The sequence below is a fragment of the Mustela nigripes genome, chromosome 1 (genome assembly GCF_022355385.1).
Source record: "Mustela nigripes isolate SB6536 chromosome 1, MUSNIG.SB6536, whole genome shotgun sequence".
Taxonomy (NCBI): Eukaryota; Metazoa; Chordata; class Mammalia; order Carnivora; family Mustelidae; genus Mustela; species Mustela nigripes.
This window is the reverse complement of record NC_081557.1, coordinates 78,993,082-79,013,677: the sequence shown is the minus strand read 5'-3', so window position 1 is coordinate 79,013,677 and position 20,596 is coordinate 78,993,082. Positions and strand designations below refer to the sequence as shown.

Sequence of the window (20,596 nt, the reverse complement as noted above, 5' to 3'; positions counted from 1 at the left end):
TGAGTTCTTTGTAGTAGTGGTAACATTTGGCACTTAGATTCACTGGGTTCTAACATGTCCAAGTTTCCTGGCTTATAGGGCACAGTGTAAGGCCCATCTGTTCCAGCAGGCTTTCCCTGATTAGATAGGATGCTTGGCAAACAGAGTCTCAGATAATGGATATTTGAATATTTTTGTAATTTCCATGCTTGTGCCTAACAGCTTAGCAGTTGGCCCTATGTTTAAAGAAAATGGATAATAATCATGACTAATGTGGTAATTTCCATTCAAAAATTTCAAATGGTGCTTAATTAAATCTTCCAATAACATTTGGAAGCAAAGGTTCACCCTGCCCATGTTATCCATGAAGCAAAGAGAGTGATAGGGTAGTGGAAGAAATCTTCAGGAGCTCCCTGTGGGAGACCAAAGCAGGCACAAAAGCTGTGACCACTCACTTAATTGCAGCCCCAAGAGAATTCTCCAGAACCCAGCCCTTTGCATGGCAGCAGGCTGCAACATCCCCTCGTCGTTGGCAGTAGGCTTCTTGCTGATTTCCACGGTGTCTATGAGAATGGAGGACGGACCACCTCAGATTGAACTGCCTGATGGTTTGCTGACACAGTTCTAGAAGGCTGTCCTCCTGACCCTGTCCTGGTTAAGAGAAGACTCACTACTGTCTGGGTCATGGGGACGCCTGCTGGTCCACCAGCTGGGCTCATTCGGGGCTTGTCCTAGATTACAGAGATGCCCTTGTCAAAATCTGCCCCCAGTGGAGGTCTCTTTTGATTTTTCAAACTTTCACTATAACAGCTTTCCTAAACTCTAGTTGGTAAATTCGAATGTCTAGAACCCTGTTACGAATCAAATCTGAGAATCTTAGTATTTGGAAAGGACTTTGACGCTTTCCAGATGGAACCCCTCATTTAAGAGATGAGAACCTGAGCACCAGGCCCACTATCCACCCAAAGGCTAAAGACTAGGCATGTTCATTTCAGTCATTTTCATCCCAGCTTGGCCTGGAACCTGGGTCTCCTGGCTTCCAGTCCAGTGACCTTTTGCTTCAGCATTACAAATGGATTTTTCCTCTGTTAAAATCTAAATCTATTTTTATTCCTTTCAGTTTCCGTTGGGAGACAGGCAGGAGGTGGAGTGATGGAACAATTTGTCGGTACCCTACTTATATTCATTCTTCCCATCACACAGGGACCATGGCTGCGTTGCTTCTCCCTCCCCGAATTCCTTTGGCCTTGCATTCTAACCTTGCCTCTTCACCTCCTTTTGTCTCATCTCCCCAACCTGCAAACTCAGGCAAACAGGATTTGCCCTTTACCCTCTAGGGATGTTTGAAGATTGATAACATGTCAGGAAAAAGACTGGATTTATTAGAATTTCACCATATCCCATTTAAACAGAAGAGCCCACAGAGAAAAGAAATTTGCAAATAACTTTTTCTTATATTGTTTTTTAAATTCATTTCTCCCTCTTATTGCTACTGTTTATTATTGTTGTTGTTATTGTTATTATTATTTGGGATTTACCATTCAAAGTCTTTTGTAAAGGTCTCGGCTGTTCCCAAGCAAGCCAGCCACGCACTGAAGCAGGACAGAGGGAAGGATGACACAGTGAGCCGGGCCTGGGGAACGACAGCCCTGTCATGCTGACTTATGATGGATGAGGGAAAAGTCTATTTCTCATCCGTAGTGGGGGAGGTGAAGTGTAAAGAAAGATGCACCAGGGGTCTCTGGGCGATTCATCTTGCAGTAGATAAACTCTCAGAAGCTGCAGAGTTTTGAGGGGAAGAGAGAAAGAATTGAAGAATCAAATTCATTATGTGAAGTATAATCTCATGAGGAAATATCAAAATATGTCAGCAGCACCCCGGATGGGAGGGTGGGGAGAGGGTGGGGAATTCACGGATGGTGTTTGTCAGCTGCTAAACCAGGCGTGGAGGCAGAGAGGCACTGGGTTCCACCGCTCTCCCCTGCAAACAGTCTTCCTACCCAGTGCTGGAGGGTATCAGGCAGATCCGGGGGCACTTCATGGTGGATGGGTGCAGAAGATCCAGGAGGCACTGTGGAGACCCCTTGAATGCCTCTCCCCCCGTCTCAAATTCACCCCCACCCTCTTTCCGGATGTGTGTCTCACTTTTCAGCTCTTCAGAGACCAAAGTTAGAGGTCAGGTATAAATAATCCCATGACGAGTGTTCCATGGAACTCTCCCTTGTTGTCATGTTTTCCCCAAGCCATCCTCTCCCCGCTGTTCCTTTCCAAATTTTAGCAGAGCCCTACCTAGTCACTAGCCGCCTGAGTCTTGCAAATGAAAATTGATAGTTTGGGAAGCCTTTCTCTGCCACTTTAAACGTGCTTAGTAGACCGCAATTCTCTATCCTGCATATGCATTAAGGCGCCAGCCAGCTCCCCTGCTCCCACCTCTATAGACCAGGCACACACACCCCCCCCCCAACACCCCAGAGGGGAAAGCGGCAAAAGCTTCCCCAACTCTGGGCACGGGGCAGCCTTTGCAATTTTCATCTCTGTCTCGCTTTTCATTCCCACAGTGACCTTGGGCAAATCACTTTCACCTCCCTGAGACTCAGTTTCCACATCTGGAAAGCTGAGATAATAGCAGGTAGCCTCCTGGGGGGATCCTGCAAGGCTTAATTAATTAATGTTTGGCAAAGCTTCCGAGACCTTTGCTTGAAAGAATCCGTGTGAGTGCAAATTATTATTATTATATCACTAGAGCCTTAACTCCAATTTTGTGGCGGAGGCTAATAATTTCTTTTCTGAGGGAAAAAAATATTAATTTTAATTCCAAGTCATTTACCAGGTAGTGGGTAAAAAATTGGCCGTTTGTCAAGGACAGTGTTGTCTAGATGGAAGACTACAAGAAAATCTTCCTATGTTGCCATCTTTCCTGGGCATCCTCTCCTCTCCCCTGCCCCATCTCCTGACCCTGTTCTTTGTGCTCTCTCTCGGGGTCAAAGCGTTAGTTTGGGCGGGCTGGGGCAACACCTCTGCCCATTGTGCTTTTGGTTTCCCTGTGCCGTCGGGTCCTCGCCCCTGCACTAGGTTTCACTGACTGCCCTTTCCTGCAGCCAGCCTTCCAGCTCTGGACACTTTCTTTGGCTCAGCATAGAAACCAAATGCCAAGTATTTATAAGAAACAAGACTTCATTCAATATCCCTGAATTGATTTCAGATAACTGGGCACCCTCTCTATTAAAAGCATCAAACGAATTTACTGTGTCAGATGAACCACCTCCCTCAAGACAATGGACTGTGTGTTCCACAGGGATAAAAATCATGTCCGGCAGGCGTCGGTGGTCATTCCCCTCCCCACCTTCTTTCTCCTGTCCATGAGGCTTCATGCGCTGCCTGGCTCCCCCAGCTACGGTTCTCATCAGCCCCTCCAGGAAACCCCCAGGATTTCTCCTTTGCTGTTTCTCTCAAAACAGCCTACAATACTTATGTTGCTGCATTACTGAGGGGCAGACATGTTCCTACTCCCCCGGCTTTGCCCTGACCCTAGAACCTGAGGCTCCGTGGAAAATCCCATTAGTCTGCTTTCCTCTAGGGACACTGTAATTGCATATTAGCTTCGGAGCCACGAGCAGACATTCGTGCAAGGCTTTCCCTCGGTACTTTCTGCTCCTTGAGTCTGCGCGTGCTTTTGGATTTCGAAGGTTGGTGTTCGTTCTGTTTTTCTGAGGAAACTGACTAACAAAAAAATAGCTTTTCACTTCTTCTTTCTTTCATTCTGTGCAGCTAGTCCGGATGTCACTGCCAACTCCCAATTTCTATACTCATCTTCCTTTCTGAGTCTTTCTTCCCACATTCCTCTTTCAAGAATATTTTTATCACATGCACGAGCACACATGCACGCGCATGCGCGCGTGCACGTGCGCACACACACACACACACACACACACACACACACACACTCCTTCTGTCACCTAAATCTTTCACTTTCTTCAGGACAGCTGCTGTATACGCGACCCAGGCCACAGCAACCTCACCTTTGCTGGGTTGTTAACACCTGTAACTTGTACACTTGCAGCGTGTGACGCTCTGGAATGTACATATCTACTCTGAGGCTTCTGTGCTCTCAAGTGACACAGACAGGGCACGTGTGGTAAGAAGGACAATGAGTCTGAGTGACTGGGAATCTTCTGACTGCTGCACCGAGGTTGTTGTGAGGATTTCCAGCAGAATGACCTCTCCGTGGTTTTCTCATCAAAGTCCACCTCCAACCTCAAGAAACGCTACTCGTTTCCCAGCGGCATCATGTTCCATCTTTTGTGCCTTTCTTCATGCTTGTCTTTCTGCCTGAAGCAGCATTAACTCCATTTTCTGTCTGGAAGAAGTCATCCCATATTCTTGGCCCAGGTCAAGCTTCTCCTCAGTGACGTTCCTGGGTCTGCTCCATGCCCTCCTCCCCCTCCTCAGATGGCTGGAGCCCGTTGCCTCCACCGGTGTGCCACCACAGTGCTCTGGGTGATGTCATCGCTAGCATTCTCCATGCTGTATGGAAAAGTTTTGTTTTCATGGCTCCTTCCCTTTCTAGTCCAAAAGTATATTGAGATCAGTGCCTGGCCCTTAATTGGTAGTCCATAAATATTTAATGAATGAACATGTGAGCCAGTAAGTACCTCTGTGTTCCACATTTTTTTAGAACAAAAATTAATCATACATTTGATTTATTTTGCATATGTGCTAAAAAAAAATCTGAGAAATCTGTATAGGGCCTTGAATCACATGGGAACTCTGCATATCACTTCTGATAAACGTGATCTAATGCATCTTGCAGAAGTCATCTAGTGTTACTCTGTTCCAGCAAAACCATAAGCACATTTTACTGACTGCTCTGTCAGTCGATATTCTCCAGGGAGAATCTTGGTCCCTATGCCCAGAAATCTACATACTCAGGAAGTCTTACCTCTCTTCTACCTTCAGTCTTATCAGCCTCCAGCTAGAAAACACTGTGTTGTAGAGGGGGTTGAGTAAGCTGTGTGTACACACCAAAACTGAAGTGGTTAGGAATGAAAATGCGGTGTCGATAGAAGATGATATTATTAGCAACCTGTTAAATGGGTTCCTGGTGTGTGCTTCTAACATTTCTCCCTTCAAGAAAAGCGCTCCACACCGCGTCTCATTTTGTGCAGTCAATACGATCCTGATAAGACCTATCACTGCACTTGTGGTGCTGGAAGAAATTAAACATTTAGGGGACTCCTCCAGCGCCACACTGATTGAGCTCAAACGATGCCGCTAAATTGACAGATGCATTTGTCTGTTCCTGCAAGTGAGCGAGTCTTCCCTGCAGAATGTATTACAAATTCCTTAACAGCAAGGAGATAAAAACAAATCAGAAACTCCTTTATTCTACCTTTGTGCTCCTTTCTCCAGGAGCCAGTCTTGGTGTGCCTGCTCACGGTGTGTGCACGCGTGCACACGTGAGTGTGCACATGTGTGTGTGTGCGTGTGCATGTGTGTGTCTTGGATGCAAGTGGGATGCGCCAGGAGAACCACACTGCTGCTCAGATCATCACACACACAGTGTGAGTCTTGAGCTTTGCCAGGCTGACCTTCTTGCCTTGGCCATTCTGTTAATTGAGGCAACCGTGCCAACTCCTGAGATGTGTGGACAGTCCTGTCAGCGGGGGACAGCACCTTGCACCTCTCAGCCAGATGCAGGACAACTTTAAACCGATTAATAAAACTCTTAAAAGGATAATATTGTTGGGCAATGTGCTAAGGTTTCCTGTTCTTGCCCAGGTTGTATTTTTATTAAGCTGTAAGCTGTGTTTTTAAAAAAAAAAAGAGAGGGAGAAGAAGAAGCGAGAAAGAGACTTTTATAGCCTGCAGCCTCTTGTTTGCAGATTATTTTCCTAAGATGCTCAGTAGAATATCAATTGCCTGTGATTAGAAGTCCTACCAGGTACTACCTGGAATGGAGGAGGCTTTAGAAGTGAGAGCAGTTCCTCAGAGAAGCCACACATTTTAGATTTGGAAAAATGGCTCAGCTGAAGTTGTCTTCACAGTGGGGAGGGTAAGGCAGGGGGTTGGGGAGGATAGGGCCAAGCTGGCGCAAGGAGTAGGTTTGAAAGAAAGGCGTCATTCTCTGCTCTGGTCTGTCTCGGGAAGGAGCAGGCTGTGTCCTCCTTACCAGAGACGTGGTCTGGGGTAGGGACAGGAAAGGGACGGGTTGGGGTAGGGGTAGGGGTCTTAGGAAAAACCTGGAGTCTGGTCCCAGGCATTTCAAAGAATTCTGGCTCCAAAATCCTTAAGAAACTCTCATTGGAAATGCTGATAAGACCTGACCTATAGTCCTTTCATTTAATGAATAATAAAATTTACCTTAACCTTTTAAAAAAAAAAAAAAGTCCTATGTGTTTTTAGAAATGATGATAATTCTAAAAGCAAATGTGGTCCTACATTAGCTTGACTAGGTGAATGCTGAAGGGATGTGTGTTTCTGCTGCCAAACGACTTCGCAAAGATGCTTCCTGGATCCGTCCCATTCATCCATCAAAATGAGAATGCTGACACCAGCCACGGAGGAGAGATGGAACATCACCGAGGTCCCAGGGATCCAAATTCTTACAAATATGTGTAGTGACAGAGCTGTTACCATAGCACTTGGTCTGTGCTCAGTAACTACCATTGAACGAAGGCACTGATAGGCAACAATAATGCCTATTCTAGACATTTCATATTCATGGAATCAGGCAGTATGTGGTCCTCTGTGTCTGGCTCCTTGAACTTAGCACCGCATTTTCAGGATTTGTCCATTTTGTAGCATGAGTCAGTGCATCATGCGTCTTTCTCAGGTGTCCCCTGGTTTCCTACTGTCATTTACTGAAATTTCTTCTCACTTGAACCTAGGCATCAGGTTTTTCTCTTTTTCACTTTTCCAGCTCCACGAAAGCCAGGCCTTTGTGGCTCAGGCTCTGGGTTCACACTGCCAGCCTCAGAGCTGTTCTCTTGAGAATAAGCCAAGCTTCTCATGGGCTCCTGGTCCCTGGGCAGCACAGCCACAACCTGGAGCTTACCTTCCCGCTTGGGATTTTCCATTCATTAATTCTTGCATTCTTCGCAGAAGTCATTGGGTCTTTCTCATCCTTCCTTTCTCTCTGATCTTTTCTCCCAAGTCCCCCCCAGGGATCCTCTCACTGCAAAATACAAGGGATCTCCTGAAACTTCTTGGATCTAAACCTCTAAGGCTCTATTCTTCTGAATCAGCATTTCCCCCAAGTGCTCTAGGAAATTTTGAAGTGAGTGGCAGGTTTTGACTCTCTCCTCGTCCACACCTTACCTAAGTTCCAGAAACCCTCTTTGTTCCTTGGCTCTATCCCTGGTCACCAACAGGCTGGCAGGGACAGGCCTGCTCATTTTCCACCCAGTTCAACACTTCCTACACTTCCACCTTTGCTGCCCAAACCTCCAAGTTTCAGTTATTCATTCACTCCTCTCTCAAAGTTTTTCTTGTCCTTGAGGCATGTGAGGTATGAGGCCAACAGAGATGAGCCACCTGTGGCCCCTGATCTCCAGGGGCTCACCCTGTTGATAGATCCAGGTGTGTAACTAGCTATGCCTTGATTTCCTGCATCTTTATATTGTGTGACATATATTGTGTGACTCTGAGCAGATGGCCACAGCAATGAGCAGGACAGACATAAGTAAATACCCAAACAGAAATAAGTAAGATATCCTCCGAGTGTTAAGTGCAACAGACAAAAAAACCAAGAAGGGTAAAGAGTGGAGAGCGTCTGGGATGAGCCTCCTCCTGCACATGAGCAGAACAGAAGAGATGACGTGGGGGCAGAGACTGAAAGAGATAAGACCAAGTTCTGTGAAGACCTGTAGGAAGGCATCTATGTGAGAGGGGCAGGCAAGCCAAGGCCCACAGTGAGGTGTCAAGGACCCTGTGGGTGCTGCGGCACAGGCAGGAAGGTCCTAAACCATCTGACCTCATTTCTGATCTGGTGCCCCTGGTTTGCTTGAAGAAGAGTCTGTTTGCCTTAGATCCCAGTAGAATTCTTCTCTCCCATGCCACTGAGCCCCCCGCCTCACAGACCTTGAATGAGCACATCCCAGTGAAAACAATGTTGGCCTGAAGCAGGCCAGGGAAAAGCAACTGAAACAATTGATTGAGCAGACCCGGGTGCCGACTCAAATGTATTCAGACCCTTGGGTGTAAAAAGTGTGTGCGGTGGGCAGATGACTGAGGCCGATAATGCCTGAAGAGAAGCGTGAACTGGACTTCTTGAAATTCTGGAAAAAAACAAGATGCTCTACATAAATCTTGAAAGAAATACATTTAAAACACATTTAAAGGAATGCCTTGGTAGGTCATGAATTTGTGGTGCCTTTGGTCCCCAGGATAAATTCTGGCTAAAATAATTATTTAAAAATGGTAACCGTTCAGTCAATATGTGGGGTTGCTTATAATGTGCCGAGCACAGAGGACCCAGAAACAAACAGGAGCAATGCAGTTCTTGCTCCCCCCAGAACATACAGGGCAACAGTGGACATGGGTCCTGAGTAAGTCAGTAGGACCCCATAATAGCAGGACATGGGGTGGGCAGGAATTCCTGGTCCTGCAAGTGACCTAGATGCTCTGTGCCCCCCAATTATTGATGTTTGAAATAGAGGTATCAGTAGTGCCTCATCAGGCTGCTGTAAGAAGCATCTCCAGTGATACCCAGCACACATTAGGCACTCAGTAAGTATTGACTACGGGGGCAGCAATTAGCCATAATTTTGACAAGTGTTGGGAATCGAGGTATAACGAGAATCCTTCCCTGGTTTCGGAGAGCCTCCTGATGAAATGACATTGCAGTCCCTCCAAGCACTGTACCTGATGATTTACATATATTAATATGAATCCAGAAAAGTCCTGCAGAGTAGGGATTTTGCCTGTTGCAATCTACCCAGGAAAAAACTGACACTTCTCAGGAAGTTTGAGCCTATTGCCCAAGGTCATCCAGCCTGAAACGGAACCAAATCCCACACAAAGCCAGACACATTCTTAGCATTTACTTCGGCAAAGAAGCAATTGTGGGAGGGAAGGTCCATAATTGGTTTCTGAGAAGAACCAAGATATTTGACATAACAGTGCCCTCCCACACCATGTCTCTTCGTACCATGGTCAGAGGAGAAGGCTGGACAGGAGAAACCATGCTGTGTCCTGGGGGCCAATTCTGTTTGGTTTATGTTCTTGGTTAAAAAAATGCAAGGTAGAAAGACAATACATACATCAGAATGCACACAGACCAACACAAAGAGCCATACTCATGGCCCGCCTTGCAGGCGAGTGTGTGAATGTGTGTCCACTGACATGCAGACAGCCCAAGGCCATATGAAGAGCAGCCTCCCTCTTAGGGAGGCCAGCCAGACCCGATCAGAGGTGCCCTAACATATGCGACAGGCTGCTCCCGGGCTCACAGTAGGTACGGACCAGAACAAATGATCCCCGCGACCCCCAGAGCAATAGGACAGGTTTGCCCCAAAAGAAAGCTCTCACCCATTGTTCTTCTCCAGAGGGATAAATACCAGAACCGAACTGCGTCCACTCCCCTTCCAACCCATCCTTCAAGTCTGGGCGTTCCCCTTTCCCCCACCCCTGCTTCCGTCCCTTTGTCTTCCTTTACCTGGCTGTGCTTTTTGATCTTCGGTGTGACAAATTTCTGCTGCCACTAATGTTCATGTACAGCATGTTTCTCTTTCCCTTTGGAGGACTGTGTGCTCAATGAAAGACTTCTCGGAGACGGCTCCCTGAATAGAAATACACGGGAGACAAACAAAGCGAGCAGCTCAGACATCCTCACCGAGGCTCAGGGAGTTTAAAAAGCCCCCGTCGCCCCAGAAATGAGGCTATTAAGGTATGACATGATTCTCCCTTTCAGCCAAAGGCTTTTTAAACTGCTGTAGAGCCCAATCAAGAGAAGATGAAAACTTCAGTGTCTCAAGATATCCAACTCTCTTCTGCTGATGAAGGAGAACATGCCCAGATGCACACGGAATGAGAAACAGACTCCTGGCACCCAGTCAGCAACCTGGCTGAGAGCTCAGGGTCCCGGGCAGCCCAGGCAGCCACCTCCTGTCTGCCCACTTGCCATGCCCCCACAGACTCCAGAACCAGCATGAGGGGTGCAGAGGAAACCCGGGTCCTGCTAAAGATCTCAGTTAGAGCTGGTCAGGGGAATGCCACCCCACCTTTGCAGCCTCTTACTCCGAGAGCTCTCGGGGACCCTAAAAAGAACAGGGAGCAACAACCGGCTTGGTGATTTGCTGGAAAAGGACTTCAGCACCGCTGGTAAATCCCAACCTTCTGGCTAGCGCCCAGATGCTTTCTTAGCATTACTAGAAATAAAACTGGACCCGGGAGTGTCACCTCGGAAGCAGGAAAACCAGGGTTTCAATCCTGTCTCTGCTAATTTCTCATTGCATCCCTGAGCTCCAGCGTGCTCATTTGCAAAATTCCTGCCTTTCAAGACTGTGGAAAGGAACAGACGAAATGTTTTACACAAAGTGCCTCACGCTGGAAAGCCAATAGAAATTAGCTTTTGTGGCGTTTTCAGATGGTAAGAAAACGAAGGCAGGGACTCCCAGCCAGCAGGTTAGGGCTCAATTCAATTGAGAAAGTAGTCACTTCAGTTTCCTCCAATCTTTTGGTTTGAAACAGAATTTCCGCTGTTCTCAAAGTCTTGCTTGGTATATTAATACTCTTCCAGGATGGCCCAGGCCCCCTTCTTTCAAATCAGCTCCCTCTTCTAAGATTGCCAGGCAGAAGCCAGAAGGAAAATAGAGACTATTTTAGCCAACGGAAGTATCCTCTGTCTCATCAGCATTATCCTGTCCCTAAATCTCTCCTGACTACAGTAATACCCAAGAGCATTTTTTTTTTTTTTTTAAAGAAAATACTGGGGATATTTTTCTTAAAGAATCAGAATCTAAAGACAGGCTACTTAATCATCTCTGGGATATTGGTGGTAAGAATGAGCTTACCCCTTCCTCTAGACTTTTTCTAAAGTGTCAGAGTATTTTCTGTGTGGGAACATTCAAATCCCCAGAGGTGTCTTCTTTAAGCCACCAGACATGGTAGGGTAATAGGAAATCACAGCAGATTCATACCAGCTTCATGACAAAGGTTTGTGGGTTCTCTTCCCCCTTCTTTTTTAATGAAATTTTGTGTCTTACCCCTCACGGCTCTAGCACATGAGTGTTAGGGCCGAATTCAGATTTGGGGGTATGGGCAGCTAGGTAGCAGTACCTGGGTTAGGCAAATGTTGTATAAAGTGCTTGGGGAGACAGGTCTCGTTCTGCCTCTTGAAAACCAAGTGATGGTGAAATGCCGACTTTATTCTGGCTAGTTTATAGGTGTGCCACTGTGGTGGTGGTGGGGACTTCACTGCATTGTCTGTTTCATGAAACACGAGTGAAAGCAGTCCCCAAGTGTCTACGCACTGTATTTTTTAAAGCCTCCTCGTGTCCACTACTGCCTTTCTTTTAACATCCATGGGACAGACGATCATTCATAGTCTCCCCATGTTGCATAAACTGAGGCCTGAGTAGTTGATGATATGTTTTGTTCAAGGTTATACAATGTGAGTGAGGGAACTTCAGAATCCATGTCTATGTATACCCCTTGGACCACATGGATAGATCCAAGCAATGCAACTGCGTGTGTGTGTGTGTGTGTGTGTGTGTGTGTGTGTGTGAGAGAGAGAGAGAGACAGAGAGAGACAGAGACAGAGATAGAGAGTAGGTGTATGTGTACACACACGTGCATACTTACATTCACGTACCAACTGCTAGGATCCCTTCCCGTGACAGATAATGTCCTGAATGAGAGAGAATAAGAAGGCAGAAGGAGAACATCAGGGTAGAAGGGAGAGGACTAGACTTCCTCTCCTTAATTTGCATTAAGAGTAGCTTCCTGGTCACCCAGCAATGGTCTCACAGCAGAGAAGAAGGGAAGAAGGCAAGTCTCTCTCCACTACCTAGGGCCTTTGGGCTCTTTGAATAGCAGCAACCCGTACCAGTCACCAACCCCTCCCCAAAGAGATCCCTGCTTGCCCAGTGGCCTCCGTTCTCTCAGACTCAGAAGAGAACTCAGGCAGCATCAATACCAACCAATCTGTTCTTGGTGCAAGAACATGCTCTTCAGCAGGGTTTCCCAGAATGGTTTCCCAGACCACCAGTTCCTTGAGATGGTCCTTTAAATAAAAGGGGGGAAGAGAGCTCTACACTTCACTAGGTTATGAAACCTACATTCCTCTGCTAGATTCACAATGAACTTTGCCTACAAAGGCTCGAGAAAGACTGTAGCAAGGAAAACATTGTTAAATTAGGGCAAGACTACCGGGCTTTTATACAGACATGGTTTAAACAACTTCAGGAAATGGAATCCCACTATTACATTAAAACTTTTTTTTTTTTTTCCCTAGAGTGTTCTTAAGGTATATGTCTTTGGGTATATGGACATGTTTTCTTTTCCAGTTGAGATGTTTCTGGAACTTGAGAACAATATATGGTATTATTTATATCATAGTACACAACATACAAAGATGCTTAGTACTGCTCTTTTCAACCAGATGCATAAAAAATTGGAATAAAATAAAGTAGTACATTCTAACTTGGTAACATATTTAATGAAATAACCTTGTTTCATTAAAAAAATCACTATAACTTTTGGAGTTCCAACAATTGAATCAGGACCTACTTTTCTGTAACTCCCAGCCTGTTCCTCCTACCCTCAACTTATTTCCCTAATTCATTATAATAATGAATTATATAATATCAATAATAATGATGGTGATGATGATGATATAATGATCATGATGATGATGATGGCTTAACTTTTCCCTGTTCTGAAAGAGTCCAGAGTACAGGAAATTAGGGTTAGACCATCCCTTAGATCACATCTCTCTGTTAATAACTCACTTCCTTTCTCCAGTACCTTTACATTCTTGCTGTCTCCTGGTTCACTGGGTACTCTGTGGATTCCAACCAAATTATCTTAAGTGGCAAATGTACTCTAAAAGGAGGAGAAGTGTAATGCATCTTACATTACCAGGGTTAAAATTTCATTTCATTCCTTGTCTGATGCTATTCAGGACCGTTATCTTGCCTTGTGTTCAATAGGCAATAGAAATAGACACGTCCACAGACAGCCAGCCTTCGACATGATATCAAGAAGATGGGCTGGAAGCGGGGGAGCCATTGAGATTTGTGCTCCCTTCCCTCCTCTCTGTTCCTGCCAATTAGAGGAGGGGGGGAACCAGCCCTTGGACCATAAATAACAGCTGTACCACTGAAATCCCCCTGCTTCAGAGCATGGTTCTGTTCACATTGGCTACATATTCTACAGGCTTGCATTCCTTTCAACTATTCTCCAGCACAGTTGGAAAAAGACGAGAGAAAACAGCAGGATATGGATATTTAAGGGGTCATTTTTCAAAAGAACCAGGATTAGTCTGTAACTAGACATGCTGACGGTAAAGCCTGCTTAGTACCTTCTCCCCTCCTATTACAGTGCCCCATTCCATAGTTCTTGGGGCTGTGGACCAGACCTGCCTCCACCCATCGTCTGAGCTTTTGCCCTATCCTTCACCCCTAAGATTATCAAAGCTTACCTGTCTTTCTGCCCCGATCTTTCGATGTTCTCCTCTCAACTAGATACTTTGGAGAGGCTCTACTTCACAGAAAATCTGTACTGACTGACAAAGACGGCTTCTATTTAAATGTAAGACAATGCCTCACTCAGAAGAAAAAAAGATCATCTCTAACAGTGTATTCACATAGGAGAGCTCAGGGGAGCAGCCACAGCTTCCAAGACCCCTCAAAGAATGGCCAATGGGCACCTGCTTGTGTCAGGATTGATAACAAGATGAGCCCTGATATAAATAATATCATGCTTTTTCACAGCAGAGTCTCCAGAGTTAGGTTACGTGGTTTTGAATCTTAGCTCTGCCAATTTCTTTCTGTGCCACCCTGGGGAAGTTCTTCATCTTCGTCTGCAAAATTGGGCATAATAATATCACCAACAGTACAGCCAATGTGAGATTAAAAGAGATAATCTTCGTAAACGCTCAGCCCAGTGGCTAGCTCATTGTCAACGCTCAAAAAATTAGATCTCAGTGCACAGATAATAATACCTCATGAGACCTAAAGGCAAATTTTGAGGACTTTTGGATCACTGGAACCTGAATTTGAATCTTGGTTCTTTTGCTCACTGGCTGGGTGATTGTAAGCAACTCACTTAACTTCTTTTTAGTTAGCATCAGCTTCCTCATCGATAAACAGAAAAAAGTGCATCTCTCTCATTAGGATTGTTGTAAAGGCTGAAGAAATTTATGTGTTCGAAAACACCTTGTAGCTAGGAGGCATTCAATAAATGTTTGGGGATGGGAGAAACATCCGCTGAGCAGATCGCTCAGGAAAAAATGACAAGGGTTCTTTTGGGCATTTAGATGTGTGCATTTCAATAATGGACTTGCTTAGTTGCTCTGTCCTAAGGCTATCTATCAACTCTGATAGCACTTCTGCGAGGCACAGAGCGAATGTGGATAATGGGGTCCTGATTTTATTAGCAAGGCGAGTGTCCTAAGCACCAGTCAATGTAGCATAATCAAGTTCAACTCTAGACAGACAGATTGCTTTCCTCCTTCCAAGCAATAGTTTTCCAATTGTAGTTTGCATCTCACTTTTTCAAGAAGGATCTAAAATAGAATGCTGTTATAATATACACAAAATGGTGGAGCTGCTTTGAAGGAAGGGGCTGGTGCCTGCTCCCTTTCTCCTTCAGCCTCTGCAGCAGCTTCTGGAGCACCTTGAAGAAAATCTAGGACTCTGCAAAAGACAGCTTAGAAACCAATGCCCTGAAGGTATGGGGTGTTCTTTAGACTCCTATAATGCACAGTGTGGATTAATAGTGATTTCCTACAGTCTTAGATTTATTAATATTAGGGCATGTCAAACAAACCTCATTTCCTACTCTGACAGTCTCTTCCAGGGAAATGTAGTAGACAGAGTGAATTGGTATTTCAGGAATATATTTTACAGGCCTTTTGGAATAGCTTTGTTGGAATGATGAAGAAATTTATGCTGAATATTAGCAAAATTAGGTATATTAGTAAGTGGATGAACACTATAGCCAACAGGTGCTGAACAACTAATTGATCAATGTCAGGCAGTGGGCTGCCAGGATACACAGGACATTGGCTCTGTCCTCTATCATTAAACGTTTCCATCAGCAACTTGGATGGAGACATAAAGATGACACTTATCAAATTTGCAGATGACATGATTGGGAGGAAAAGCAAATTTATCAGGTGATCGGATCCAGAAAGATCTTGTCGGGCTGCAGGAATGGCACAAATCTAAGATGATGGAATTTAACGGGGAAAATGCAATATCATATAATTAGGTTCAAAAAGCAAATTATTCAAATATAGGTTTATGTCATATCTCATGTTAGATTTAGGCATGCCCTAGCTAACTGCAGGAGGTAGGGGATCTTTAAGAGGGTCCTTTGGGTAGATCTGAGTAATGGAAAATGGGATTAGGGGAAAGGCCAATACATCAGGACAACATATTTTCATGCTCCACAGAGTATGTCTATAGGAAAGGGTGGTGGGTGAGAACTGGCAACAATTCCAGACTGAGACAGTGGCAGAGAATCAGGTACATGAAATAACTTTCATTCTCTGAAAGTACTCATCATTTGGCCTCAGGGTATGGTCTTTAAGGGACCAAGTTCTCGACTCAGACTAGATGGGCTTAATACTTTTCCTGCTATTTGCCACTTGTGTGCCACAGGCTTCTTAACTTCCCTGTGTCCCAATTCCTGCATCTATTAAGTGGAGGCATATTGCTAGCTCCCTACCTCCTAGGGTTCTGGTGCGGATGCAGTCTGATAATGCACATGGAGTATTTATGTTTTGACTGTCCTTTGCTAGGTGCACAGCTTGATGGAGGGAGGAGGGATTAGGGACATGATGTCTTTGGAGGGAAGTTTGGTAGCATTAGGAAGAACACCCTGGGCTGGAGATCTCAAGGCCTGGAAGCTTAGCAGCACAGTCACAGGAAGAAAGACAGGCTGCCAGTAACCACATCTGCATAACAAGGAGCACACTGGATTTGGGGACTAAAATGGAGTTTAAGCAATCAAAAGAAATGCAAAGTCCAAATCAAGGTAATATTTGGTGGAGAGGACCAGGTATTGGGCTAATGTACTTTAAATCTCCTCTGCTTGAGATCAGGATTGATTATAGAGACAGAGGAGGGTGGAAAGTTTTGCTGACAGTTTCTGGTCTGAATCCTGCTCTGAGGAACAATGAAAAACATGGAGGCTGGGAATTAGGAAGAGGTTAATGGATTGAAGAAGAATTTCATTTTAGTAGAGTGAAAAACGAAGAGGAAAACCATGTACTGGTTTTACTAATTGTCAGTTTCTTAGCAAGTTACAAGAGTGAGATTCCTTCCCCCTTTCATATGACATAGAAGAAAAACATTTAGGAGCGATGCGTTACTATGAGTCAACCAGACATATTCGGAGTACCATGCTAACAACTGCACCACATTCAGAGGTCTGAAGTGGCCAGGATGGTCGAACAGCCTGTGTGTGCGTTGCATGAACAAAGGACGTTAGATCCTGCAGTGGTCCTTTGAGGGAACCAAAGCCATGTCCATACACAGGCATAAGACCTCTTCAAACATTTGCAAGGTTGTCTTGTGAAGGGCTGTCTTGGCTACTCCTGGCTCAATATGTTACTAAGGACGGGAGCTCTAGGGTAAGACCTTTAACGCTTGAATCTAGAGTCAATAAAATGACAAAAGGGAAACCTTCACCTTGGAAAAGAGCATACTTCCTCAGGCTGGGCAAAGACAGAGAGGGCATGTCTGCACCGCTTGGAGAGTTGGACTAGATGCGGTCTTCACAATCTTTTCCCCAACATAGTGTTCAATGTTTTTATGAAAAATACTATGAGTCAGTTGAGTAAATCCTAGGGTTTTGGCTGAAGTTCCCGTGCGTCAGTGCAATCTTTGGAATGGCTGTGCTGGACCACATCTTGGCCTGCTGTCATTTGCAGAAGCAGCCGCTATGAAGCGAGCTGTAGTTCTACACCGAGCCAGGAGGTGGAGCCGGTCTCTAACATACCTGGAGGGCCCCACTGGGAGGAGGTGCCATGAAGTTGAGCCCTGGAGCTCTCTGTGTGGGTTGGCAGCCATAAAGGAATGTAAGAGCTAATCGGCCGCCATCTGTCTTCATTTTGCTAACCCCCTCTATTGGATGCCACAAACAGCTCACTTCCTATATTTATAAACATCCCCAATCAGTCATTTCTCTGCCCGCTGTCACATATTTGTGGCATTAATGCTGGCTGCTTTATCACAGATTGGACTTCATTTCAGGCATAACTCTCATATACTGTGGTTCTGAGGTCTTTATGGCCACATTACGGTATATGGCTGAGTTGTGATTACACATCAGCACTGTAAGGCCACAGACAGTGACTTGGCCCTCACCCACCCACCTGCCACCCCTGCCCTCTGCGGGTGGCTGTAGATCACGCTATAGGCACAGGAAAATCGGGATCTATGAGCCAGAGAGAAAAAGAACAAAGGGCCAGGCACACTTCCACCAGGATTCGGGGTAGCCTAGGGTCTTCCATAAGACTGAGAGCTCATAGGACTGTGGCCTTTTGGCAGAGTGACCTGACAGATGGAAAAAGTTAATGGAAGGAAAAGAGAGGGGAGAAGGAGAAGTCTGTAACTGAACTGATCTTTCTCCAGAGCCCCTGGATCTCAGAGCTGACAATGGGGCCATAGATTTTCCTCATCTTATATCTGCATTCAGTAAAGTAAGTTAGCATTTCTTCTTACTCTCTGCATCCTGCTAGCCACATTCATCATATTATCTTTCTTATAGAAATTAAAGAATATATTTGTTTGTTTTATTGCATTTGGTCCCTTGTGGGTCGTGTGAATAGACCCTTGAAACCACTGTCATAAGGGAAGCAGCAAAAATTCCCTCTTTTGTAAGTCATGGCAGCCATTAAGAGGATAGTAATAGAGTTGTACTTGGTCAGGAGAGAAACAGAAAATCCAGGGAGGCAATAAAATTTTAGAGAATAGTAGGGTTATTGCTAGAAGAGTGTATGATATTGGGAATGCCACATGTGTTTTCAAAGAAAATGCTTTTTCCTTCTGGAAAAATTCCAATTTTCAGTCTTTGGACTATGCTTTCCTCTTCCTATTCACAGACCCCTCCAAGGGGCTCTCTTTCCTTTGGTGGGTGGAGCCTGCTCATTTTTCTTGTGTTTCTGAAACTCTCCACAGACCTCCAGAGGTCTGCCCTAGCTGTCTGCTCAGGCTTCCATCCCCTCTGGCACCTCTTCACTGTGTCATTCCCCAAATGCCAATACTGTTCTTTCCCTTGTCCCCGAAAGAGGCTGGTCACATGGTGGTAGGAGAGGAGACTTATTTCAGAGACATCCGACATCACACTTCTAAAACCATCACTTACAGGCTCTCCCTGGGCCCTCGCTCTCCTGGTGGCCTTCCTCTTCTCCAGGGAGACAAATTAGCTGCCTTAAGCCATCCTAACTCACCAGAGATGTTGCTCTGCCCATAAAGAACACAGGCTTTGACATTATTGTGTAGAGCCTTTCCATCCTGATGCTCTCAAAATCCCGTTCTAGACTGGGCTCCTGTTCTTTTCTTGGGAGGGGGAAGGGTTCCAATTCTTAACTGAAAAATCAAAAAGCCTATTAAAGCATTTCCCACACCTCCCACTCCCACCCTCCATATCCCCTCCAAAAGAGCCAGTCTTACTCACCCCTAAAACGCAGAAAGTGGTGCTGCCGGAAAGTTCTACCTTTGAGAGGGTTTCCTAGGTTGGCGAAATCTGTTTTAAATGAACATCAAGAATAGCCTTGAGGAGGAAATATGGACTGAATCTCTACCAACTGGCACTAGCCAGCTTATGAGAAACGTGGAGAAAGAGTCCAGCTCCTCCGCCCGTCAGCCAGGAGCACTAACTGTATGTAAATGAATCCCCTGGGCTTTTTTTAGAACCCTAGCAGTAGCTGCACTTCTATATTTAAGTAAGATACTGCTAAAGTTAACTTAGCAGTTAAGCCATGCTTTGCAGTTAGGCTGCCTGCATTTTAAATCTGAGCTCCCCGCACTGACTTGTTTTGCTTTGTTTTCACTCTGGACAGGCCTTCATTTTATCATCTGAAAAAGAGCGTAATGTTTCCCTCAGAGGCGGTGGGAGGAACGATCAAATAATGCCTTCAAAGCACTTGGGACAGTTCTTGGTACAGAGTTAATAATTTACATATTGATAATATTCATGGTAATCAATGTCATGTTCCCCCCACCAGCCCCCACTTTTCTGTTGCGCAAATACCTCAAAAATCAAAAAGCTGTCCCTTCTCAGACTTCCTGAGCTTTCTGGTGACACCGCCGCCTCAGGCCTGAGCACCGGTGAGCTTTACTGTCTCCAGTTCCTGCCTGCTAATCCTTTGCTCTGTCAATCAAGGCCCGTGCTTCCTGCTAACCGGTTCTGAGGGATTCTAGTGGGAGGGACTTCCTTTCGGACAGTGGCTCCGTAGGAAGTTCGGTTGTCACAGGGGGGGCACCCATCTCTCCTGCTCCCTTTGAGTACCCCGAAGGCATGACTAGCCTATTTCCATAGTGCTTGGGAAGCTGTGAGCAAAGCTGCTCTCAGACTTCTCAGTTCCAAAAGAACGGATTACGTTCTGCGGTTTTCCAACTGGATTCAGACCCCTAAGCTGAATACCATCCCGTTGGCCCTGGAGAGTAGAGAAGACAGTCTCTCCGCACTTTGAATTAATTTAACTCATTTCAGAGAAATTTGAAGCCTCATGATGGTACCCCTCCCACCCAACCTTCCCCTCCACCACACACACAATACATACTTCTCCTGATCTAATTCTTTAGCCCTCATGGCAAATAGATATTAAAATATTAAATCTGTCTTCGAGATCTTCTTCATAAAATATTAAGGGAAAATGTCTGTGTTAACAATGTTTTAACGTGAAATAATAAACAAACTGCTGTAATTGGACATTTTTCTTCTGAAGGTCATATGCTCCCACAAAAATCACCCTTGCAAATGTGCAATTCAGAAGAATGATAGCACCTTACACTCAGACACTGTGCTTTTCTGTGTTCAAAGAGCATTCTTTAAACATTAATTAGTTACTCCACCAAATATCCTAGGAGGGGTGGATTAATATCTGATTAATGCAGATATAGATGCAAAGAGAGAGCAAGGAGAGTCCTCCCTCTCTCATCACGCAACAATTCTGAGGCAGGAAATTTTAGCTAAAGCTTCGTGAATGGGCAGAAATAAGTCACAAGTGAGGCTAAGAAATCAAGGGTTCTTGATCCTAAATTTCTCAGGCATCTCTTCTATTCTTTGATTTGCATGAACCTCATAGATGAGCCCCTGAGAAATGATTTCATTTCCCCCCTTAAATCAGATATTCACTTGTGCAGAGAGAGCCTGGCTAGAGATTTCATAAGGAGGCTCTCCTCCCACTAATGAGATGGGGACTGCTTGCTTTTGAGGGCCC

General features: G+C 45.3%; 1 protein-coding gene and 1 long non-coding RNA gene across 8 annotated transcripts in view; one reads left to right on the top strand and one right to left on the bottom strand.

The window, feature by feature from the left end:
- Positions 1 to 20,596, top strand: part of NTM (neurotrimin) — a 932,320-nt gene that overhangs the window by 180,072 nt on the left and 731,652 nt on the right. The window lies entirely within an intron of this gene.
- Positions 1,378 to 19,501, bottom strand: LOC132012219 (uncharacterized). 5 transcript variants are annotated; one of them, XR_009402559.1, is made up of 6 exons: positions 19,405 to 19,501; positions 18,829 to 18,897; positions 11,782 to 11,827; positions 9,635 to 9,758; positions 9,128 to 9,200; positions 1,378 to 1,758 (listed from the first exon to the last, which is right to left on the bottom strand). It is a non-coding gene; the product is annotated as an uncharacterized LOC132012219 (long non-coding RNA). The 5 variants fall into 5 exon arrangements; XR_009402558.1 differs by lacking the exon at positions 1,378 to 1,758 and adding an exon at positions 8,159 to 8,255; XR_009402556.1 differs by lacking the exon at positions 9,128 to 9,200.